At 40.4% G+C, this 27078-nt stretch overlaps 1 long non-coding RNA gene across 3 annotated transcripts in view; it reads right to left on the bottom strand.

Moving 5' to 3' along the window:
• The window catches only part of LOC134357331 (uncharacterized), a 105407-nt gene that overhangs the window by 72319 nt on the left and 6010 nt on the right, over positions 1-27078 (bottom strand). For 2 of the 3 annotated variants that reach the window (XR_010020594.1, XR_010020596.1), the window contains exons 2-3: positions 22969-23066; positions 22238-22879 (exon numbers count right to left, since the gene is read on the bottom strand). This is a non-coding gene — a long non-coding RNA (uncharacterized LOC134357331). Of the gene's footprint in view, positions 1-22237; positions 22880-22968; positions 23067-27078 lie in introns of those variants that run through there. The other variant, XR_010020595.1, reaches the window with a different exon arrangement.

The following is a 27078-nucleotide window of genomic DNA, read 5'->3' as shown; positions in this document are numbered from 1 at the left end:
TTGTCAGTGAAACACTATTTGACTTCCTCTCAGGCAATTAAATAAAGCAGTAGATAAAAATAAGACAGTAATAGAAAAACAGTATTAAATAGATAAGTAACAGAAAATAAGTTGCAGCAGCACCAGAATATCACAGTAATGCACAAAATGCTGTTAGTGCAAGTATTCGAGTCCTTGTCTATGCGTGTGTGTGCTCACAGTTTCAGTCATTGTTCTGTGGGAGTGGTGTGATGGAGGCCACAGCTCTGGGATAGAAGCTGTTCCTCAGTCTATTTGTTCTGGCTTTTAGTGTCCTGAACCTTTTGCTGGATGGCAGCGGGTCAAACAGGGAGTGCCCGGGGTATGTGGTGTCTCTGGTTATGTGGATTGCTTTCCTCCTGAGTCTGCTGGAATAGATGGTGTCCAGTCCTGGGAGCTCCATCCTGACAATTTGCTGGGCTGCTTTCACCACGCAATGCAGGTCTTGTCGCTCAGCAGCTGTGCAGCTGTCATACCACACGCTTCACACACTTCATGACCCCTGACACCTGAAACTTCGACCATACTGTTAGTGTATTCCACTGTGAAGACAGTTCATCTACCATTTTCTTGTCCCCTATTACTTCCTCTATAGCATCATTTTCCAATGGTCCAATATCCACTCTCACCTTTCTTTTACATTTTATGTGTCTGAAGAAATTTTTGGTGTCCTGTTTAATATTATTGGCTAGCTTACTTTCATATTCCATCTTTACCTTCTTAATGACTTTCTTAGTTGCCTTCTGTGGGTTTTTAAAAGCTTCCCAATCCTTTAACTTCCCATTAATTTTTGATCTGTTATCTGCTCTCTCTTTGGCTTTTATGTTCGCTTTGAGTTCCCTTGTTAGCTATGGTTGTGTTCTCTTGTCTTTAAAATACTTCTTCCTCTTTAGAACGTATATATCCTGTGCCTTCCAAATTGCGGCCAGAAATTCCAGGCATTGCTGCTCTGCCGTCATCCCTGCCAGTATTCTTTTCCAATAAATTCTGGCGAACTCTTCTCTTGTATCTCTGTAATTCCTGTTACTCCACTGTAATACTGATATATCTGACTTCAGTTTCTTCTTCTCCAATTTCAGGGTGAATTCGATAATATTATGATTACTTTCCCCTAAGGGTTCTTTTACCTTAAGCTCTCAAATTAATTCTAGTTCATTGCACAACACCCAATCCAGAATAGTTGATCCCCTAGTGGGCTCAACTATAAGCTGCTCTAAAAAGCCATCTGATAGGCATGCTAAAAATCCTCCTCTTAGAATCCCGCACCAACCTGATTTTCCCAATCTACCTGTATGTTGAATTCCCCCATGACTATTCTAACATTACCCTCTTGGCCTGCATTTTCCATCTCCCATTGTAACTTGGACACCACATCCTTACTACTGTTTGGGGTCTTTATATATCTCCCATCAGGGTCTTTTTACGCTTGCAGTTCCTTTGCTCTATCCACAATGATTCAACACCTTCCAACTCTATATCACCTCTTTCTAATGATTTAATTTCATTCTTTACTAACAGAGCCATGCTACCTGCCTTCCTGCCTATCCTTTCAATACAATGTGTATCCTTGGGCATTAAGTTCCCAGCTTCAATCTTCTTTAGCCATGATTCAGTGATGCCTACAACATCATACCTGCCAACCTGTAACTCTGTTGCAATTCATTGGCCTTATTCCGTATACTGCAAACATCCAAATATAACACCTTTAGTCCTATATTCATCTTTTGTGATTTTGCCCGCCTTTTACGATGCAACTCATCCTGTTGATTGCAATTTTGCCCTATCATCAGCCTCTCCTTGCTCAGAGGCTCACTACACATTGCCTCTGTTTGTAAGCCAACTACCTTATCTTCAGCACTATCATTCTGGTTCCCCTCCCCTGCCAAATTAGTTTAAACCCACCTGAACAACTCCAGCCAACCTGCCCATATGGATAATTAAAATAATTATTTTATTGCCTTTGTTCCTTCAACCCTCCCAAAATAACAAAGGATGATATCAATTGATAGGATGATATAGTTGCTATTATTATGAAACAGCTTTTCATTGCATCTGTGCATTGGAGTACGACAATAAACTCAACTTTGTCTTTTACTTTTATATTAAAAAAGATACCCTGTACTAGACTATTGTAGACCACTGTGTCATTGCATCAATCTGTATAACAATATGCATTGTATTTATATCAAAGTTAGTTCACCATTCCAGCACTTCATTAATAGTTGTGCTTTGAGCAGCAGAAGGACCAGTGAAATGGTACTACATTCTTGGAATTTTACTTCCATCCAAATATAGATTCTGACTGGGAGTGAGGAGAGTTAAGTTTATTACTTAATACATTGAAGTTTTTAAGGCAAATTAGGACTGGTCTTTTTCACTTTGACTTCAGTAATGGCTGTTTTAATATATTCATTAATCAGGTTATATCTAATGTCAGATGTTATCACTTCAGCATAGTCTGCTGATGAAAGCATCTGCAACTATTGGTCCACTGTAGCCACGGTATGCACACATTTCTTATTCAAAGTGAAAGTCTTTTTTTGTTGGACACTTTAGAGAAGAACCCAGTTCATTAGCACAATTTAATTAATAATCATCTCAGTGCTCAGGGATGTTAAGTTCCTATCTCTCACTCAAAATCAGCAAAACCAAAGAGCTGATTATTGACTACAGGAGAAAGAAACTGGGGCTCCAAGAGCCAGCCCTCATTAGGGATCAGAGGTGGAGAGGGTCAGTAACTTTAAATTCCTTGGCGTCATCATCTCAGAGGACCTGTCCTGGGACCAGCATTACAAAGAAGGCATGGTAATGCCTCTCACAAACAAGAGAAAATCTGCCGATGCTGGAAATCCAAGCAACAGATACAAAATGCTGGAGGAACTGAGTAGGCCAAAAGCATCAATAGAAAAAGGTACCGTCGACATTTCTGGCTGAAAGAGTCCTGCGGAAGGATTTCAGCCTGAAATGTCAGCTGTACTTTCTTCTAGGATGCTGCCTGGCCTGCTGAGTTCCTCCAGCATTTTGTCTCTGTTACATGGTAAAACCTCTGCTTTCTTAGAAGTTTGCACAGATTCACCATGTCATCTAAAACTCCGACAAACTTCATGGCTTAACCTAACAGCTTCACGGACTGGTATGGAAACACCAATGCCCGAGAACGGAAAAACCTACAAAAAGATGATGGATACAGCCCAGTTCATCACAGGCAAATCCCTCCCACTATTGAGCACATCTACATGGTGCACTGCCTCAGGAAAACAACACCATCATCAAGGACCCCTGCCATTCAGGCCATGTTCTTTTCTCACTGCTGCCATTGGGAAGGAGGTACAGGAGCTTTAGGTCCCACACCACTGGGTTCGGGAACAGTTATCACCCTTCAGCTACCTGGCTCCTGGAACAGCATGGTTCAAAGGTTCAAAGGTTTGAGAGTTCATTTTATTACTAAGTACGCAGAATGCCACACTGAGATTCGACGGCAACAAGAAAGAATGGGCAAAAACACAGAAAAAAACATAGAACTGATAAAGGCCAAATATAAACTACAATTAGTTTGAACTACAGTTCAATCCACAAATCTTCACTCAGCTTAACACCGAACTGATCCTACAACCTACAAACTCACGTTCAAGGACTCTATAACTCATGTTCTCTGTATTATTTATGTACTTGTTTATTTATTATTTTTATTTGTCATTTTTTGTATTTGCACAATTTGTTTTCTTTTGCACAATGATTGTCAGTCTTTGTGTGTAGTTTTTCATTGGTTCTGTTGTATTTCTTTGTTCTACTCACAATGCCCAAAAGAAAATGAATGTCACGGTAGTATGATGACATATACATACTTCAACAATACATTGACTTCAAATTTTGAACTTTTCAACCCATTATGTCTATGACAGTTGAGAATGTATTCTCCAGCTGATATTACCTTCCAGTCTTCAAGTGTGCACCCAAACACAGCCTAAATAGGATAAGGAATCCTGCCTCTCCCCTCCTTTCAGGTAGTAGGTTGCAGAACCCACCATTTAATCCTTCTATCAGCTACTTAAATTTTTTGATTCTCTGCTAAGTTATACAGGTTTCTACTTACTCTCCGAAAGTCCCTATAAATCGATACAGTTCGTCTCCCTCCACCTCCTCTGTTTCACACAAAACAGCCCTGTCTTGTTGATATTTATCTTATTGATATAATTGTATTTCCCTAACAACATCCTCAAATCTCCTCTGCATTTTCCCCAATGCAATTACAACCCTCTCTTGTAACATGTTGGCTCTCAAGTTGTGTGTCAAAAGAATTGGTGAGTTTGGAGCTACTTGTAAGTCAGGCTGAATACGGACAAAAAATTTCCTTCAGATCAGTGAGCTAAATGGCTTTTACAATATATAACTGTTTTATGGTTACCTTTACTTGCTTTTTTAAAACATCAACCCTCCACATTTATTAATTAACTTTATTTGAATTTTCTAGCTACCATGGTGCGATCTGAAATCATGTCTCTGGAATTCTGGCCAAGAACATTGGCAGTAACTTAGCTACTATGCTACTATACCCCATAACTATAGGTCGGTTCATTACTAGGAACAAAATTCTAAAGGATGATGTAAATCTGAATGTGGAGTAGTACCGTTAATCAAGGAAAGTCAATGTAGATAAAGAAAGGTCATATCTGATTAACTTCATTGACTTTAATTTGAAAAGATATCAAAAAGTAATTATCTGGGTAAAGCATTTCATGTAGTTAATAGAATTTTTAAAGGATTCTGATACAGTCTCACTTGGAAGGTTCAAGAATGTTAAGAGCCCATGGAATTCCAAGGAAAAGTGGCAACTTAAATTAGAAATTGGCTCAGTGGCAGAAAGCTAAGTGATATTGCTATAGAAAAATAGGGTATTTTAAAACATGGTGCTCTACTGCACTGGCGTATGTTCAGAGATGCCCCAAATTTAAGAGGCAAGTTGAATAATCCAGCGATGGGGAGGTGCTGATGGGAAACAAGTGCCACTGATGTCAGGTTCATACATTTACCGAAATTAATTACTTATGACAAGTAACTTCCAATCATTTAGATCTGATCAGAACTGCATCATGATTTCTGATTCTAACTGTCCCTCCATAAAACCAAGAAAGCATCTAGTCCAGTTGTAAACTAGGAAACTGTTGTATATGGTCATTCAATGCATCTAAAATTTGAAATTGAATTGGGGAGTAACATCTAAAAATATCAGCCAGGTCAAAGGAGCAGAAATTAGAATGTCACACTTAGCAATACAGCAATAGAAAGGTTCATGCTTTCTTCTCGCTGCTGCCATCAGGAAGGAGGTACAGGATTCTTCGATCCCACACCACCAAATTCAGGAGCGGTTATTAGCCTTCAACCATCAGGCTCCTGACCAGTGAGGAAAAGTTCACTCACCTCAACACTGAACTGATTCCACAACCTATGTACTAGCTTTCGAGGACTTTACAACTCATATTCTCTGTTTAAATCATTCAATCAATCAATTAAATAATTATTCATTCATCATTTATTTGTTTGTTTGTTTTCTTATTTACACAGTTTGTCTTCATTTGCACATTGGCTGTTTGCCAGACTTTATCTTTGTGTAGTTTTTCATTGATTCTATTGCATTTCTTTGTTCTAATGTGAATGCCTGCAAGAAAATGAATCTCAGGGTAGTATATGGTGACATATATGTACTTTGAAATAAATTTACTTTGAAATTTGAACTCTAAGCTAAGTCCCCTGTGAATGGAGAAGCAGAAGCCTTATTTTGATATTGAGTTAAATTCCAAGGATGAGTTTCACTTCATTTAGACTGCTGCTTTAATTTCCAAACAAGGAACCTGTCCAGGGTGCAATGGTCAGGGCACATAACGTCCATGTGAAGTGGATATGATTAAGATTTAAAGATTAGCTTTATTTGTCACATGTACATTGAAACATTGAAATATACAGTGAATGCATTATTTGTGTTAAATCAAATCAGAGGATTGTGCTGGGGAAGCCTGCAGTATCCAACTCCAGCATAGCATGCCATAACTTACTAACCCTAACCATACATCTTTGGAATATGGAGGGAACTGGAGCACCCAAAGAAAACCTATGCTAAACAGGGAGAATGTACAAAGCCCTTACAGATAGCGGCAGGAACAAACCCCAATCGACGATCACTGGTGCTGTAAAGCAGTTGTGCAAAACACTACACTACCATGCCATCCTGGTACAAAGCATTCTCCTCTTTGTCAAGAAATACCTGTCTTTAAGTCCCTGACACATGCCAGGGTCATTTTAAAATGATAAGTCAGTTTGGGCATTTTAATTTCAGCTGATCGTCTCCCTCTTTCCTTGACTCACTTTATTTTTTTCAAAGGAAGTGATCTTTAATATCACCGCTGCACATCCACATGTTGAAGATCTCCCATCTTGTTTGTGGATTACGTGTGAACAGATCTGCTGGTTGCATAGTGGTCTGTTAAAGCAAATCAAAATTCCCTGGAACACGAGAAGTTGCCCAGCTCACCACAAGTTCATATCTCTCCAGCATCAGCATTATCTAGAGGAGGAACTGCCTCAAAGAGGTAATGTTCAAGATCAAAAATCCCCACCATCTGGCCTACACCATCTTCTTGTAGCTACCACTGGGCAGGAGGTACAGAAGCCTTAAGTCCCACACCGTCAGCTTCAAGAACAGCTACTTCCCTTCAACCATTCAGTTCTTGAATCAACCAGCATAACCCTAATCACTGGAGTTTAGCAGCACAATGAAGGCTTTGATCATTTTGCACTAAAATGGGCTTCAAGTTTTTCTTTGTTTTAATTATGTTCTGTCTTGTCAAAATAGTGTTTAACTTGTGTTTGTTTCAAGTTTTTTTGGGCTTAAGTGATGCTATGTGCCTATGGTGTCACTGCAGGTAAACTTATCATTGCACCTGTGCACACATATGACAACAAACTCGACTTTGAGTTTCAGCTTTTTGGTAAAATAGATGCTCTTCCAAAACGTATCTGAACAGGTTCTCCCATACTGTTCAAATAGATGATTGTCTTCTTCTGAGCTTCTAACTTTCAACATCTGTTCCAGAATCCTAAAATTTCCAAGACATTCTCAAAATGATTTGGGTTGATCATAAGAGTCTGCTTTCTACTGCTTGTATTTGTTCTATTTCTATTCATTGTTCATTCGACATTTTGTTTAATTTTCTATTTAATTAGAACCCTTCAACTATGTCTTTAGCAGGATCTTGCTTCAAACATTTTTCACACATTATATAAAGGATTAATATATATGTGTTTACAACAATTGAGGGTTTATAAAGCACCGGTGAGGCCTCACTTGGAGTATTGTGAACAGTTTTGGACCAGTTTTCGAAGAAGGGATGTGCTGACATTGAGAGAGTTCGAAGGAGGTTTATGGAAATTATTCCAAGATTGAAAAAAACTATTATATGAAGAGCATTTGATGGCGCAAACACGAGGAAATCTGCAGATGCTGGAAATTCAAGCAACACACACAAAATGCTGGTGGAACGCAGCAGGCCAGACAGCATCCATAGGAAGAAGCACAGTCAACGTTTCAGGCCAAGACCCTTCGTCAGGACTAACTGAAAGAAGAGATAGTAAGAGATTTGAAAGTGGGAGGGGTAGGGGGAGATACGAAATGATAGGAGAAGACAGGAGGGGGAGGGATAGAGCTAAAAGCTGGAATGTTGATTGGCAAAAGGGATACAAGGCTGGAGAAGGGAGAGGATCATGGGACGGGAGGCCTAGAGGGAAAGAAAAGGAGAGGGGAGCCCAGAGGAAGATGGAGAGCAGGCAAGGAGTTATTGTAAGAGGGACAGAGAGAGAAAAAAGAGAGAAAAAGGAAAAAGATAAAAGATAATAACTAAATAAACAAACAAACAAACAAATGAATGAATGAATAAGGGATGGGGTAAGAATGGGAGGAAGGGCATTAACAGAAGTTAGAGAAATCAATGTTCATGCCATCAGGTTGGAGGCTACCCAGACGGAATATAAGGTGTTGTTCCTCCAACCTGAGTGTGGCTTCATCTTGACGGTAGAGAAGGCCATGGATAGACATATCAGAATGGGAATGGGATGTGGAATTAAAATGTGTGGCCACTGGGAGATCCTGTTTTCTCTGGCAGACAGAGGGTAGATGTTCAGCGAAATGGTCCCCAGCCTGTGTCGGGTCTCGCCAATATATAGAAGGCCGCACCAGGAGCACCGGACGCAGTATATCACACCAGCCGACTCACAGGTGAAGTGTCACCTCACCTGGAGAACTGTCTGGGACCCTGAATGGTAGTGAGGGAGGAAGTATAAGGGCATGTGTAGCACTTGTCCATTTTTAAAGAAACGGGCTTCCCTTCCTCCAGCATCAACTCTGCTCTCAAATGCATCTCTCCCATTTCACGCACATCTGCTCTCACCCCATCCCCCCGCCACCCCACTAGGAATAGGGTTCCCCTTGTCCTCACCTACCACCCCACCAGCCTCTGGGTCCAACATATAATTCTCCGTAACTTCCACCAAAGGGATCCCACCAGTGAGCACATCTTTCCCTCCCCCCTTCTTTTTGCTTTCCGCAGGGATCGCTCCCTCCAGGAGTCCCTTGTCCATTCGTCCCCCCATCCCTTCTCACCAATCTCCCTCCCGGCATTTATCCTTGTAAGCAGAACAAGTGCTACACATGCCCTTACACTTCCTCCCTCACTACCATTCAGGGCCCCGCTCAGGTTGGAGGAACAACACCTTATATTCCGTCTGGGTAGCCTCCAACCTGATGGCATGAACATTGACTTCTCAAACTTCCGTTAATGCCCCTCCTCCCGTTCTTACCCCATCCCTTATTTATTTATTTATTTATTTATTTATTTTCTCTTTCTTTCTCTCTCTCTCTCTCTCTCTCTTTCTCTCTCTGTCCCTCTCACAGTTACTCCTTGCCTGCTCTCCATCTTCCTCTGGCGCTCCCCTCCCACTTTCTTTCTCCCTAGGCCTCCCATCCCATGATCCTCTCCCTTCTCCACCCTCAAATCCCTTTTGCCTATCAACTTACCCGCTTTTAGCTCTATCCCCCCCGTCCTCTCCTATCATATCTCCCGCTACCCCTCCCCCTCCCAAATCTCTTACTATCTCTTCTTTCAGTTAGTCTTGATGAAGGGTTTCGGCCCGAAACATCGACTGTGCTTCTTCCTATGGATGCTGCCTGGCCTGCTGCGTTCACCAGCATTTAGCATTTGATGGCTCCATGCCTGTAGTCACTGGAATTCGGAAGAATGAGAGGTGTCCTCATTGAAAACTATCAGATGTTGAAAGGCCATGACAGAATGGATGTGGAGAGGATATATACTATGGTGGAGGAATCTTAAGACCAGAGGACACAGCCTCAGAATAGAGGGATGTCTTTTTAGAACGGAGATGAGGAGGAACTTCTTTAGCCAGAGAGTGGCCAATCTGTGGAATTTGTTGCCACAGGTGGCTGTAGAGCCAAGTCACTGGGTACATTTAGGGCAGAGGTTGATAGATTCTTGATTAGTCAAGGCATGAAGGAGATAAGGAGAAGGCAGGAGACGGGCTGAGACAGAAAATGGATCAGCCATGATGAAATGGCAGAGCAGACTTGATGGGCCAAATGGCCTAATTCTGCTCTTATATCTTATGTTTTTATGGTCTTATGTGTAGACCATCTCAATTAACCAGGATAATCATTGCCAGGAAGGTAGCTGTGTAACACATGAACACGGGAAGAACTAAACTGAATAAGAATTGTTTCATTGACTGGTGAAAGAAAAACATTTAACAATTTCAAAGAGCAAGGTTTAGACAGAGCTAAATTTAGGGGAGACAGCAAACCAGTGGGGTTTCCTAATCAAAGGCTACATCTTTACAATTACAACCTTCACTATCTTCACAGTAGAGGCAGACGCCGATTTTACGGCAAACCTCTAGTCTCTCCAATTGCCGCGGGGTAAAAATGAGGGTAATGAAGTGATGTGAAGGTGCTATCAGAAATGAAACGGTAGGCATGTCAAAATGACAATACATATTACATGGTCAGAAGAATAAATGGTACGTGCGATAGCTGCGGGTGTTTTCAATAGCTTTCTACAAGTATTTTCTTAAAGTGAATCACGAGAATTAGTTCCAAATCAATGCAGATTAATTGCGTGCTCCAAGCATCCCCTTGCATGAATAATGCCGTATGTGCATTAGATTTTCAGGAAAGAAACGTGTATATATACTGTAGAAGCGGTCTACGAGTGCGGGTTCAAATTTCACGCCGAAAGTTTCGAATGTCAGCCGCAGAAGTTGAAACCAACCGATCTAGAAATGTAATATCTGTTTGCAGTGGTAAGGATTTTAATCTTCTTGTGGATTATTTAATTATTTCATTCTTCGAAGAATTATCTTAAAACAGAAGTCACATATGATTTTCTATTTGATTTGTAGTACGTCTGTGTTGTACTGTATATGCTGATAAGAGTTACCAAGGTAGGAAATTACCGTGATGGTTTTTCATTGGTTCGCAGATTGGTGGTTTAAGCTTTCCGAAATACAAAGCAGAATATTAAGTCACATTAATATTTTAACGCCTGCAAGGGATTAAACATAAAACAGTTTAGTATACACTCGTGACTGCTTGTATTTACAATGTCTCACAAGAGCAAACAGTAAACAAGTTAACTTTTATTGCTTTTGCACAACCAAACCTGATTAAGGACGCCTTAGGCAATGGAGTTCTTATCAGGTCCAAACACAGTATTTAGGCTCCGTGATTTAGCGAATCGGAAATCTAAAAAATGAGTATGGAAAAAGCGGAAGTTTGATCGTAGTGTTGGTGCAAAATAAATGCATCAAGTCATATGAGCATCTTATGGTACTCTTCATCGAGCACGGTGTGTGGCTTAGAAGTAAAAACAGTTTGCAAACTAATTTCTAGATTTTAAAGTTTTAATGTTTTCAATTCTTTCCAATTATCCTTCAAACTAGGCGAATGAACTCGAGTTAACTTATATTGCACAGATATTTTCATTAATATTATTTGATATTTTTAAAAATTTAGACGTTTCAGCATAATATATAAGTAAAACAAAGTATTTGCCAGTGCAAACCACGTAGAAGAAATGTAACACTTCAAAACAACAGGAGTTACGGACCCAGCATTTGTGTTCCTCGCCTTCTCCATCCTACCCTGGATCGATCGCTTGAGACAAGGATCAATCCAGCCATTGTGTTATGCAGCAATGTGCGATTTTCAATCGTCATTAGATCTGATACAAATCCAATAGATTTCTGATCCTCTTTACCAGACGCCATATATACTTCCATTCCATGGTTTGCGTTTTCCTGAATTGCTTTTTAAGATCTTCATTTTCATTCATTTCTATGTCGGGGTGGGGGGGGGGGGGCGCGCAGGACTTCATGTACCTGACGAGAAACTACCAAAAGAAAACGGTGTTGATTTAGGATTGTCACTTATCTTTTAAACCATTACCGCTGTCAGTGGAATTTATTGGAAGAGAGTTTGAGTTTCTTTTACTTAAGGTCTAACCTAGAACAGGTGCATTTATCCAAATTACAGAAGAGTTGGTGAGGTTACAAATTAAACCAGCACCATAACAAATGTTTAATGGAAAATCAATCCTGGAAACATTGAGCAGGTCAGGCACCATCTATGGGGGAGAAAGAGTTAATTATTCAGGTAGAAGAACTGAAGATCAGAAGATTAACATGATATTCTTGTCTAATGAAGGGATAGTTAGTCGTCTAAAGAGATTGTTCTCCGACTTCATTAAGGCTGGATCTAGTGCTGGGTTTAGTAATGTAACCCTTACTAAAATACACCAAAATGATGGGTTGTACTGCCAGTACAACCGTGTGTTTCTTTGGGCAAAACGCTAGACACTCGTTAGTAAACTAGTGAGTATAGATATTAAGACGCTACTTTCTGACGGATTATTCGGTTCCAGTGAAATCGATCATTCTGACATTCGTTATCATGTGAAAATTATTAGTATTTAAATTGGTAATATTCCTTGTTAGTTATACCTTTATGCAACAAATCCTGGGCGTATGCACTATAAAGCTTGTTTTTCAACTGGAATATTCAAAGAGGAAATATATTTCAAGTATGAAGGCGGTTACGTAACTGACTCAAGGATGTACGTACTCCAAAAAAAGTTGTGAAATGCTTTTGTAAATACCGCTGTAATTTATGCATAATACAAAACGTTTAATTTCGTGCTAGCGTCCTCGTCCTTACACATTAAAGCACTGTGGGCATTCAATATACTGATTTTGAAGTACTGGACTAATGAATCGAGTCTCTTATAGAAACACAGTGGATATTAAGAAAAACCCGCAAAGACGCTTCTAATCTTAAATATTTCTTCTTTAACTCTTACTTTCATATTCCAATAAAAGTTCCACAATAATTGCAGCAAATCTACAGTGAGCACAATGTACTAACGGTGCCTTCTTGCCACCCGTCATTTGCATGACTTTACCAGACCCACAGATTATTAAAAATATTCGTCATTGACCTGTAAAGTTGCGCGACAAGGGCACACTCTAATATTGAAATCAAATACTACGCATAAAATAATAATTATGGATATTTATTTTCTGTTTTATTACCTAAGGCGCCGTCATAACTGTGGTTGGAACAGGCTGAGCACATTTGGGGGGGGGGGGGCGGAAAAACTCTCGCTTCTAAGCCTGCTCAGTCTTGCAGACGTAGTAATATACAAACTTGGAAAAATGTCGTGTTATAAGTTAACTGCTCGAACCAAATCGTTCAATAGTTGCACCAATGTAGAGATAAGCGCGTTCTCTCAGGTGCGCGAACTTCTGTTATCCTCCGCAGCTTTTGCGCGTTTCGTTCACATTTTTTAATGATCTATTTTCATAAACATTACCTACAACAATTCAGGATGCATTTATAAACCACATCATCTTTTAATGCGGGTAGAATATTCTGTCACTAGACACTAGACACTAGAATACTACAGCACAGTACAGGCCCTTTGGCCCTCAATTTTGTGCCGACCCATATATTCCTTTAAAAAAACGTACTAAACCCACACTACCCCGTAACCCTCTATTTTTCTTTCATCCATGTGCCTGTCCAAAAGGCTCTTAAATACCCCTAATGTTTTAGCCTCCACCACCATCCCTGGCAAGTCATTCCAGGCACCCATAACCCTCTGTGTAAAAAAACTTACCCCTGATGTCTCCCCTAAACTTTCCTTGTACATATGCCCTCTGGTGTTTACTATTCGTGCCCTGGGAAACAGGTACTGGCTATCCACCCTATCTATGCCTCTCATAATCTTGTAGACCTCTATCAAGTCCCCTGTCATCCTTCTACACTCCAAAGAGAAAAGTCCCAGCTCTGCTAACCCTGCCTCATAAGACTTGTTTTCCAATCCAGGCAATGTCCCTGTAAGTCTCCTCTGCACCCTCTTCATAGCTTCCACATCCTTCCTATAATGAGGTGACCAGAAATGAACACAATACTCTAAGTGTGGTCTTACCAGAGATTTGTAGAGTTGCAACATGACCTCTCTACTCTTGAACTCAGTCCCACTCTTAATGAAGCCTGGCATCCCATAGGCCTTCTTAACTATCCTATCAACCTGTGCAGCGACCTTGAGGTATGTATGAATTTGAACCCCAAGGTCCCTCTGTTCATCCACACTCTTAAGTAGCTGACCATTAACCCTGTACTCAGCCTTCTGGTTTGTCCTTCCAAAATGCATCACCTCACACTTATCCAGATTGAACTCCATCTGCCACTTTTCTGCCCAACTCTGCATTCTGTCTATATCCTCTTGGAACCTTCGACAACCTACAGTTCCATCCACAACTCCTCCAATCTTCGTGTCATCCACAAACTTACTCACCCATCCTTCTGCATCTTTGTCCAGGTCATTTATAAAAATCACAAAAAGCAGGGGTCCCTGGACAGATCCTTGCAGCACTCCACTAGTGCTCCAGGCAGAATACTTTCCTTCCACTACAACACTCTGCTTTCTTCCTTTAAGCCAATTTTTTACGCAAACAGCCAAGGTTCCACTGATCTCATGCCTCATGACTTTCTGGATGAGTCTCTCATGGGGAACCTTGTCAAATGCCTTGCTAAAATCCATGTAGACCATATCTACCACCCTATCCTCATCAATTTCTATTGTTACCTCTTCAAAAAACTCAGTTAGGCTCGTGAGGCACGACCTTCCCTTCATAAAGCCATGCTGACTATCCTTGAGTAGACTGTACTTCTCCAAGTGCTCATAGACCCTATTCTTAAGAATCCTTTCCAATAGTTTGCAGACCACCGATGTAAGACTCACTGGTCTATAGTTCCCAGGATCCTCCCTATTAGTTTTGCCATGAGAATTGAGATTGTAGTGGTATCTCCAAGTGAAATATTCACTGTCGGATGAAACAGGTGTGTCAAAGTGACGTCGATTAGAGCAAAGGGCACATCCACAGCTTTTTACACAGAACAATGATGTTTACTATACAAGTATTTGCATATGATAAGCAAAGACACTATCAAATATTATTTTTTGGTTATCACAGGATTCTCTTAAATTTTAGCGAGACTAAATTTTTCAGGTTCTCGTCTAGCATTGAATTGGATTATCATTTCGTGACAAATTTCCCATTAATGTTCTGTAAATAAAATTTATTTTATTTAATTTGGTTAATGCATGTTTTGATCTAATGACAGAAGTATGGTTTGTGGTTACGTTCTCCCCTATCAAAAAGGAACAAAAAAAACAGGAAATGGTATTATTGAACGGATCAGGGGCCATATCAACATAACGCAGTTTACAGGAAACCAACAGGACTGAATGGAATACTGATATTACTTCACACCCTTTGAGCAATGTTGCTCTATCGGCTTCAACAAAAAGAAATACCAGCTAGTGTATGAGATTATGATTATAACCTGCTCTCCACAGAAGAAACACAAACAAGAAGAAATGTTGTGGACCCTTGTACCCTCTGATTCAATAAGACCTTGGTTGCAAATTCACCCCAGAGTTATTTCCTTGCATGAACATCATTTTACTTGATTCCCTTAGCATCTGAATATCTATCAGTTTCTTACTTAGATATACTCAGGCACTAATCTTTCCCAGCCCTCTTGGATAGAGAGTTTCAGAGATTCACTAATACTGGCTGAAAAAACAATTCTCCTCTGAAAATTCTGAAATTGTGACCCTTGGTTCTGAGCACCTCAGTCAAAGGAAACGTCAACTCTGTCAAGCCCATGAAATCATGCATGTTAATTATATATCAAGCATAAGAGTTTAGGCCCAGACTGTCCAACCTCACTTCATACTGAAAGCCTGCTAAATGGGAATCAATGGCATGAAACTTCACTGCTTTCTCTCCACTAGAAGTATAACTTTCCCTTGATAGGGAAACAAGATCTGTACATAATAGTCAATATGAAGCAATGCCCTAAATTAATGCAGAAAGTTGTCTTTAATCCTTGTCAGTTTTGTACTGTTTGTATAGATGCACAGTGGAGTGTATCCAAACTGGTTGCATCATAGCCTGAAAGTGGTGGATACAGCCCAGTCCATCAGAGGTGAAGCCTTTCTTACCATTGAGCACAGTTATATGAAGTGCTCCCACAAGAAAATATATGCACTGTTTGAAGATATGCAACCAGTGCATTCCCATCTCCATGGCCACCTCCTGCAGAATCCTAGGATTCAGCTCATCAGGTCATAGAAACTGAGTGTTTTTACAGTGCAAGTAATTTCTCCAATACTAATGTTTTATTATTTCTCTTATTTGTAGTTCAACTGTGGTTCTCCAATATTTGCATGCGATTGTCTCTGTTTGTAAAGACAAAAATACCTAATTTATTAAGTATTAAAATATTTATTTATTAAGTACATATATATCACCCTACTTACTTATTCCCCATTATGCCACTGGTGATTATGGCAGCAATGAAGGTCCTCTATCTCCATCTGTCCTTGGGAATCTTCTCTATGGTGCCCCAGGTGTGGTTCAGGGCCCTCAGTGGCAAACATATATAGAAGGATTCTTCATTGCTGTTTCCATTCCTATCTTTTTTTGACCAGTCAGGTTTGTTAGTCCTGAGCTGAACCGCGCGCCCCCCCACCCCCGAACCTGCAGGACCAGTGGAGCACTCCTAGTCTTGCCTCAACCCTTTGACCTGGCATGGGTGACCCTGAATCCATTCAACATAATTCTCTGGGGCATTGAGGCACGCAGGCCTCCAAACTCTATGACAAAGTTGTGGTCTTCTTGAAGAATGTCACCATATACAACCCTTCTTGTGGGGATACTCAAAAAAAAAATCCATAACAGGATGATAACCATAATAAAATGAAGGAAAGACTGCACCATCTTAGGCATTCAACCAGTATGCAAATGACAACAAACTGTGCAAATACAAAACTAAAGAAATACTACTAATAAATAAATAAGTAAGCAATAAATATCGAGAACATGAGATGAAGAGTCCTTGAAAGAGAGTCCATAGGTTGTGGGAGTATTTCAGTGATGGGACAAGTGAAGTTGAGTGTAGTTATCCCCTTTGGTTCAAGAGCCTGATGGCTGAACGTGGTGGTGTCCTGAGGCTCTAGCTTCTTCCTGATGGCAACAGTGAGAAGGGAGCATGATCTAGATGGTGAAGGTCCCTGATGATGGATCTGCTTTCCAGCAACAGTAACCTGTGTAGATGTACTGAAAGGTAAGGAGAGCTTTTCCTGTGATGGACTGGGCTCTATCCACTACTTTTTGTAGGATTTTCTGTTCAAGGGCATTGGTGTTTCCATACCAGCCAGTCAATATTCTTTCCACCACACAACTATAGAAGTTTGTCAAAGTTTTAGATATCATGCTGAATCTTCACAAACTCCAAAGGAATTAGAGGTGCTGCTGTGATTTCTTTATAATTTCACTTAAGAGCTGGGCCCAGGGCTCATCCTCCAAAATGATAACACCAAAGAACTTAAAGTTGCTGATCCTCTTCACTTCAGATCCTCCGATGAGGACTGGCTGATGGATCTTTGCTTACCTCCTCCTGAAGTCAATAATCAGCTTGTTGGTCTTGCTAACATTGAGTAATAAGTTGTTGTTGTGGCACCACTCAGCCAGATTTTCAATCTCTTGTAACCACCTTTGATTCAGCCTATGACAGTGGTGTTATCAGCAAACTTGAGGATGGCATTGGAACTGTGCCTAGCCATGCAGTCATATGTGTAATATGAGTAAAACAGTGGGTTAAAAATACAGCATTGGGGTGCATCTGTGCTGATGGAGACTGCGGAGGAGATTTAGTTGCCAATATGAACTGACTGGGGTCTGCAAGTGAGGAAATCAAGTATCCAAATGCGTAAGGATGTATTGGGGCAAAGATCTTGAAGCTTATTGATTAGTCCAGAATTTCTACTGGGAAAAATACTCTGTAATTGCCTTGACTGTCAACGCTGAAAGATTGTACTATTTATTGATGGTATTCACCTCATAAACTCTACCAGATGACAAACATCATTACAGTATTCACAACAGTGCACAAAAAGAGATGAGAGGACATGAGAGGCAGGTTCTCTAACTTTCCTATGCAATACTTGAAATTTTGGTGGACATGGTGAAAGGGGTGATAAATGCTCTCTGCATGTAGTGGTCTAGAAGGCCTAAGAACGTGGTTTGAATTGGCAATGGAAAGATAACCGTGGAACTGAATGTACGTAGCTCTAAGGAGGAGGATGTAGCATTGCAAAAAGTGCAATGCCCTGTCCTAACTACAAGGTCATTAGATACATTTTCAAAAGCTATGTCCCACAAAATGAACCACTAGCCTCTTGCACATTGTGCAATGCACCACATTCTATCAACACACCCAAGAAAATATCCAGCTATGTCCTCGCAGTTACCATGACTTCTACATTCCACATTTGCACATACAGTTTAAGTGGTCACTCAACTGCATGCAATATTACATTCCTCTCTCCTGCTGAAGGAAATGGTGCTGATAAACAATGGCAGCACCAAACTGTGATGGGTTTGGGTAGGTTGGGGAGTTAGTCGAGTAGATGTAATGGTAGAGTGTTGCTCTGAACTGCAGCAATGGCGATAGATTCCATGCCCAGTGATGAAGCTGAGGTCATAAAATAATTTAATAATCACAGCAAGCCTGACAAGCAATGCCCTCTGCTGACTACTTATTATTCTGTACCTTCATACTGGAATAAATTTAACGATAACAATATTGTTAACAGATTTACTAAATGTGACTGTGGCCTTGAACTCAACCTTGAAGACTGAAAATCCATTGTTAGTTCCAAAACCTCTTACAATTCCAAGTCCATTTTATTTCCCTGGTAAATCTTTCTGAATTATCGTCACAATAAAGTCTGGTGAACACATGCTCAACATGAGTAATGTAAAGAAAGACAATTTTAAGGTATGTTGCAATTAACCAATTCAAACACAAACAATACAACCTGATACACAAGAAAATAGTTGATTTACAAATGTTGTCTTTATGACTTTTCACCTCAATGCCATTTTGGGGGTAAGAGTCTTCAGTTTATGAAGCTATTTTTCATCATAATGATGAGTGTGCCACTCTTGTGCATAGAAATACAGTACATTGTATCAAAGTACTTGAAGTCAGCGGCCACTTTATTAGTTACAGCTGTACTCCATCATTAATGCAAATGTCTAAGCAGCCAACTTGGTAGCAACTCAATGCATAAAAACATGAAGACATAATCAAGTGGTACAGTTGTTTTGTTGTTCAGATGCAACATCAGAATTGGGAAGTAATTTGAATTAAGTGACTTTGGAATGATTGCTGGTGCCAGACAGGGTAATTTGAGTACCTCAGAAAAACAAATCTCCTGGGATTCACATGCACAACGGTCTCTAGAGCGTACAGAGAATGATGTGAAAAACAAAAAAATACATCCAATGAGTGGCCGTCTGTGAGTGAAAATGCCTCGTCAATGAGAAACATCAGTAGAAAATGGCCAGACAGGTTCAAGCTGACAGGAAGGTGACAGTGACTCAAATAAACATGGGTTACAACAGAGTGTGCAGAAGAACATCTCTGAATACACAACATGTGGAATCTTGAAGTGGATGGGCTACAGCAGCAGGAGACAATGAACATACACTCAGTGGCCACTTTATTAGGTCCAGGAGGAATCAATTTCTCACAGTATTTTCTATTCAGCACCTTCTTGATTACTCAAGTAACTTGTCTATCATCTTGGTTACCATATTATTTCATCTTCCCAACGTCATCAGCAAACATGGATATGTTTAGGTCCATCTGTATATTCAAGACATTCTTCCAAAGTATAAAAAGCAGAGAACAAAGCATTGTTTTGTGTTGCAACTACTAGCAACATTCTATCAACTCAAAAGACCGATTTATACTTCCTCTTTATCAAAGTTCAAAGCAAATTTATTATCAAGCTACACATATGGCACCATATACAACCCTGAGATTCTTTTTCTTGTGGGCATATTCAACAAATACATAGAATAATAACCATAACAGAATGAATGAAAGGCTGCCCAACTAGGGCATTCAGCCAGAGCGCGGAAGATGACAAACTCTGCAAATACGAAAAGAAGAAATAATAATAACTAAATAAGCAATATATATTGAGAACATGAGATGAAGAGACTTTGAAAGTGAATCCATTGGTTGTGGGAACAGTTCAATGATGGAGCAATTGAAGTTGAGTGAAGTTATCCCCTTTGGTTCAAAAGCCTGATGGATGAAGAGTAATAACTGTTCCTGAACCTGGTGGTGTGAGTCCTGAGGCTCCTTTACCTTCTTCCTGATAGCAGCAGTGAGAAGAGAGCATGTCTTGGGTGGTGAGTGCCCCGCTGATTGACGCTGCTTTCTTGCGTCAGTGTTCCATGTAGATGTGGTCAATTGTTGGAAGGGCTTTACCCGTGATAGACTGGGCCTTATTCACTACATTTTATAGAATTATCCATTCAAGGGCACTGGCATTTCCATGCCAGGCTATAAGGCATTCAATATACTCTCTATACTCTTCTATACGTCTGTAGAAGTTTGTCAAAGTTGTAGATGTCATACTGAATCTTTGCAAACTCCTAACGAAGTAGAGGAGCTGATGTGCTTTCATTGTAATTGCACTTAGACACCAGGCCCAGGACAGGTCCTTCGAAATATGTCCTACTATCTAATATGTAATCCCAACAAAATCATATTGTGCAACCATCAATTCTATGACACCTATCCAATTCAGATATTTTTACCTATTTGTTACAGGAAACACATTGATGAAGTACGCGAGGATGTTATATTTGCTGGTTTTGCCCTCTGGCCTTTTAATTATATCCTCTAAAGCTGAGATTTGTCATTTTCTGCTACATTGACTCTGCCTAGTCACATTATAATCTGTTTTGTTACCAATTTCTTAACACTGTACTGGGAAGTATCTGGGCCAATTTTCTCTATGTTTGCTATCCCTTCTTTCTAGAGAAAAAATATAGAATTTTAGTTGCATTTTCTATATTTAAATTAAAACTCAGATAATCTAGCTAAATAATAGGTTTATGACATTTTGAGATTTTCTTTCTAAGAACATAAGGATTTCTCAGGGAGAAGTGGGAAATGAAATATTAGGGTGATAACAATGTCACTGGGAGAACAATAGAATGGTTCTTTCATTTTAAGATACCGCAGGTGAAGCTCAGCGACTACTTGCCGGCAGAAAACAAAACTACTTACTAGTTTATTAATCATACTTTCTCTGATAAATGATCACTGCAATCAACAGCCTGAACTTCCCTTTTGGGGATGAGCTTTTGAACCACCTGCACAACCTGGCATTTGTGCAGCGTGAACTGAAGTCTCGAAGGTGCAGGACAGTTGAAGCATGGTGTGTGTGGGCCAAATTGACGCGACTGGGCCCAGGCATGAGAGCGGGGAACGAGCCAATTCTGGGTCATTTGGAGTGGACTTGGAGACGATTTGATGCAGCGGAACCAAGGCGAGGTGAGCAGAGGCAGTGGGGCCCAGGCCCAAGAGTGGGGAAAGGCTCGACATTTGCTCGATTTAAGCAGTAAAGACTGGGCCCGAGAGCGTATCAAAGTGGCAGAGCCAGGTCCAAGAGCGAGGAACGTCCTGAGGTTTGGGTAATTTAATGCTGGGCGAGATTGGAAAGTTCAGGGTGTGGAGACCAGAGGCGAGTTACGGGATATTTCAGCTCGCTGCTCCATGAGGTTTTGTCAAAGCTGCGCTGAACTGAGGTTGTGGCCTGCCACTAATGGGCTCCTGAACCAACTGTAGTGGCTGAGGACTCACTTTCACGAACTTCAATTCTGAATGCTATTTGATTATTTTTATTGCTTGCACGATTTGTTTCTTCTCTCCTGCACATTGGGTGTTTGAGGGTCTTTCATCCAATGGGTTCTATTGGGTTTCTTTGTTTTGTGGCTGCCTCAAGGTTGTACATGGTATACATACTTCAATAATAAATGTAATTTGATCTTTCAATTTTGATTGGGCTGAGAGATTTGCAGAAGCACTGTTCATGGTAAAGGTGGCCATGAAAATTTATAGTAGAGTTTTCTCATCATGGAATAGCTAACAACAACATGGGTATGCATTTGTCCTATGATGTCTAATGAGGAGATAATGAAAAGTATGTGACAAATCTATTATACTGGTAATATTGGTATGGCAACAGATATATTGCACAGCGAATGCCATCATTTTTATTAGTTTTGCACAATAAAATGAAGGTAGCATGTGAGTAATTCATGACACTGGCAATGAGGAACTAACTTTAACCACAGTCATAGTCTATTTACTTGCACAGAGCAGTTCACACATAAACATAAATATTTTGTTTACTCAGAAAGAGCACCTGGTGATAACACAACACTATCAAGAACTTTTCCCCCTCCCCCTTCCCTATTCTTCCATTCCTCATGCTGGCTTCCCTCTTCCCTCTTCTGCCCTGTCTAATACCTCCCCAGGTGCTCCTCCTCTTTCCTCTCCCATCGTCACTCGTCTCTCCTATCAGGTTCCTTCTCCTTCAGCACTTTATCTTTCTCCCCTATCGTCTCCCAGCTTCCCACTTCATCCCCCTCACCTGGCTTCACCTATCACCTTCTAGTCTGTACTCCTTCCCCCCCCCCCACCTTCTTATTCTGGCTTCCTTTCCAATCCCGATGAAGGGTCTTGGCCCAAAACGCCGATTCTTTATTCTTTGCCATAGACGCTGCCTGACCTGCTGAGTTCCTCCAGCATTTTGTGAGTGTCAGCATCAAGAAAGAAACTGGATGCTGATAGAAATGAAAAACAAAGCTCACAAAGCACAATCAACCCAAATGATTGCTCGGGAAATCTGTAAAACAACCTTATTCCTAAGCTTGAACTGAATTGAATTGAATTGACTTTATTACTTACATCCTTCATATACATGAGGAGTAAAAATCTTTATGTTACGTCTCCGTTCAAATATGCAATGTGCAATTATAGTAATTTATAATAGTCAATATAATATAGAAATACAGTAGCGTCAGCATGAATTAAGCAGTCTGATGGCCTGGTGGAAGAAGCTGTCCCAGAGCCTGTTGGTCCTGGCTTTTATGCTGCGGTACCGTTTCCCAGATGGCAGCAGCTGGAACCCGAAGTTGTTCTGCACCTAGTCATTGATAATCAGATCCAGTCCAGGCTGCACCTCATGGCTGAGAAAATACTTTAGCAGAAGATAGCAGACCTACAGAAAGGAATAATCTGAACATTTTCTTGGATGTTGTGTGTGCTGCAGATGGTAAGGAAGGGAAATTTCCTCCATGACTAGGGAAGGGAGAGATGCCAGAAGCATTAATGCACATTTCAATGAAAACATTCCTTTTCCCAAAAAATTACACCAGTCTTTTTCATACCTTATTAGGGACTTGGTTTCAGACTTCAGGCATTCTGTTTTTTTTTTGGATAGTCCAATAATATGCTTCAGCCACTGCCATTATTCATTCTGAATGGGCTGCAACAAACAGGAAAGTTCAAGTTTTATTTTTTATTAAAAATCTTTTGACAGATAATATTGCATTCACCTATAAACCCAGTAAATAATGGGTGAATTAAAGCATTTAATTGATTGGGTATATGCTGACTTTGTTATCTGTGTTTGAGTTTTTCATCTTCATAGAGAGACCCTCAAAATCACGAATGACTTGGCTTCATTCCAGATGATTGCTTTATGTAAGGTAGGATCTATAGACTACCAATGGCGAGACAGGAAACTCCTGATGGAATAGATAGGTGGGTAATTTTTGAGGTGGTGCACTCCTTTCATCATTTACATGGGCTACTGTGTGCTCCTAGTGCATATTTTTCAGGATTTCAGTGCCATCTTGAATGTGCCTTCATCATCATTATGAGCCAGAGATACGCAGGAGACAGTGCAAGTATGCACCTTTTACAAGGAAGCATTGAACATATCTGTAAATATTTTCCAATGACTGCCTAGTGACGTCTTCCCATAGACAGGACTCAGAATGGAAAACTGACTGAATGTAGTTGGAGCTTCAGTGCTAGATGTGTTAGCCTGGGAGAGGAGACTGGCATTGGTTCCTTTAACCGTTCAGTGGTTTTGAGCAATTTGTACAGTGTTGCTGGCATTTCTCCAGATTTGATATGCAAACTGTATACAGATGAAACTTCAGGAGTGCTGCCCAGTAGATTACATGCACTGCAGCAACATTAAGGCTATGATCTTGCAACATATTTTTCTTCTTATGGCTGAAGGTTGTGGTGTTGCTTCAAGAGTAAAAGTTAATTTCAACATCAGTGCCTGCCTTTCTGAGACGTTGGCCTTGTAACATGGGATGTAGTTAATATTTTCCATAATTTCAATATAGAGCATTATTGTCAGAGGTTGTGTGTTCTATAATGGGAGCAGTTTGGTGGAAGATATTTGCTTTCTGGACACTGGATATTGCATATACGACAGAGATTGAAAATCTGATTGAATGCTGCCATAACAACATCTCATTCAACGTAAGCAAAACCAAAAGACAAAGGAGCTGGATGCTTATGAGACAGTCCTCATTAGGCAATTGGAGGCAGAGAGGGACGGTGACTTTAAATCCCTCGGCTTTATCGTACCAGAGATTATTTTAAGGAATCAGTACATAAGTGCCATCATAAAGAAGGCAAAACAGCACTTTTATTTTCTTAGAAGTATGCGTAGATTTGGTATGTCCTCTAAAACTTTGACAAACTTCTATAGATTCACAGCGGAGAGTATCCTGACTGGTTGCATCGTGGCCGATATAGAAACACCAATGCTCAGAAATGGAAATGCCTATAAAAGGTGATGGATACAGTCCAGTCCATCAAAGGCAAAACACTCCTTGTCATTGAGCACGTTTACAAGAAGCACTCCCACAAGAAAACAGTATCCATCATTAACAAACCCTATTATCCAGGCCATGCTGTCCTCTTGGAGTACCTCTTGCTTCCGAAGCCTTGATTTTTAGTTGGGTAGAGTTAAGAAGCTACAAGCGTAAAATGACTCTGATGGGAGGGCCTACAGGCCTACAAACAGTAGCCTAGATGTGGGAAACAAATTACAATAGGAGATAGAAATGGCATGTAAAAAGGGCAATGTTACAATGCTCATGGAGGATTTCAACATGCAGGAGGATTTGGAAAATCAGGTTGGTGCAGGACCACAAGGGGGAGAATTTGGAGAAAGCGATGAGATGGCTTTTTTAGAGAAGCTTGTGCTTGAGCCCACTAGGGGAAGGGCAAAAAGGGATTTGGTGTTGTGTAATGAACCAAACTGATTAGGGAGCTTAAGGTAAAGGGACCCTTGGAAGACAGTGGACACAACACAGATAGAATTCACCCTTAAGTTTGAAAGGGAGAAAATAAAATCAGATGTATAACTGTGGATTAAAGGGAATTACAGAGCCATGAAAGAGGAGCTGGCTAAAGTTGATTGGAGGGGATACTAGCAGAACAGCAATAGTGGCATTTTTGGGGACAGTTCAGAAGATGACAAGATAGATAGATCCTAACAATGAAGTATTCTAAAGGGAGGATGAGGCATCCATGACTGACAAAGGAAGTCAGTCAGCATAAAAAAACAAAAGAGAATGTAAATAATATAGCAAAAGTAGTGGGAACTAAGAACATTGGGCTTTCAAAAACCAACAGAAGACTGCTAAAAATCCATAAGGAGCAAATAGATGAAACATGAAGGCAAACTAACCAATAATATTAAAAAAGATGCCAAAAGTTTTTTTTCAGATATATAAATAGTCAAAGAGAGGCAAGAGTAGATATCAGACTGCTAGAAAATGATGTTAGAGGGGTAGTAATGGGGGACAAAGAAAAGGTGGATGAACTTAATAAGCACTTTGAGTCAGTCTTCACTGTTGAAGACACTAGTTTATACCAAAAAGTCAAGAGTGTCCAGGGGCAGAAGTGAGTGCATTTGCTATTACTAAGGAGAAGGTACTTGGGAAGCTGAAAGGTCTGAATGTAGATAAGTCACCTCAACCAGATGGACTACACCCTATGGTTCTGAAAGAGATAACTGAGGAGACTCTGGAGGCATTAGTAATGATTCTTCATGAATCACTAGACTCCGGAATAGTTCCGGAGGAATGGGAAATTGCAAATATCTCTCCTCTCTTTAAGAAGTGAAGGAGGCAGAAGACAGGAAATTATAGGCCCGTTAGCCTGACTTCAGTGGTTGAGAAGTTGTTGGAGTCCATTATTAAGGATGAGATTTTGGAGTACTTAGAGGTACATGATAAAATAGACAAATGTCAGCATGGTTTCCTGAAGGGGAAATTTTGCCTGACAAATCTGTTGGAATTTTTGAGGAAATAACAAACAGGATAGATGAAGGAAAGTCAGTGGAGGTTGTTTGCTTGGATTTTCAGAAGGCCTTTGACAAGGTATCGCATATGAGGCTGCTTGACAAGGTACCGTACATGAGGCTGCTTAACAAGGTAAGTCCATGGTACTACAGGAAAGATACTAGCATGAATAGAAGATTGGCGAACTGGCAGGATGCAAAGACTGGGAATAAAGGGACTTCTGTCCTTTTTCCGGTTGGCTGCCAGTGACCAGTGGTGTTCCACACCATTCGGTGTAGGGACTGCCTCTTTTCATGTTATATGTTAATGATTTGGATGACAGAACTCATGGCTCTGTGGCCATGTTTGCAGATGATATGAAGATAGGTGGAGGGTCAGGTAACATTGAGGAAGCAGGGAGTCTGCAGAAGGACTTAAAATGGGAAAAGAAGGGAGAATGGGAAAAGAAGAGGCAGATGGAATATAGTGTATGGATGTGAATGGTTATGCAATTTGTTAGAAAGATTAAAGGCATAGACTGTTTTCTAAATGGGTCAAAACTTCAAGAATCAGGGGTGTAAAGTGACTTGGGAGTCCTCGTATATGATTGCCTAAAGGTTAACTTGCATGTTGAGTCATTGTTAAGGATCAATGTTATTTGAGCATTCATTTAAGAGAACTAGAATACAAGTGCAAGGATGTCATGCTGAGGCTTTATAAGGCCTAAGACCATACTGGAGCATTGTGAGCAGTTTTGGGCTCCTTATCTAAGGAAGATGTGCTGGCATTGGACAGGGTCCAGAGGAGGTTCACAAGAATGATTCTGCGAAAGAAAGGGTTAACCCATGAGGCACATTTGATGGCTCTGTACTCGCTGGAGCTTAGAAGAATAAGGAGGAATCTTATTGAAACCCATCAAATATTGAAAAGCCTAGATAGAGGGCATATGCTGAGAATGTTTCCTATACTGGGTTAGGGAATAGAGGAATGTCCATTTAGAAAAGAGATGAGGAGGATTTTCATTAGCCAGAGAGTAATGAATGGATGGAATTCATTGCCAGAGACAGCTGTGGAGGCCAAGTCATTGACTGTATTTTAAAGCAGAGGTTATAGATGTCAAGGCCCTCCTGAATGAAATCTTAAAACTGTTCATTCTAGTGGGTGTTGCTTGCCTCTCTGAAT

Source organism: Mobula hypostoma, chromosome 16, assembly GCF_963921235.1.
Source record: "Mobula hypostoma chromosome 16, sMobHyp1.1, whole genome shotgun sequence".
NCBI classification, from domain to species: domain Eukaryota; kingdom Metazoa; phylum Chordata; class Chondrichthyes; order Myliobatiformes; family Myliobatidae; genus Mobula; species Mobula hypostoma.
Note: the sequence above shows the minus strand (reverse complement) of the source record. Positions and strands in the feature narration are given on the sequence as shown.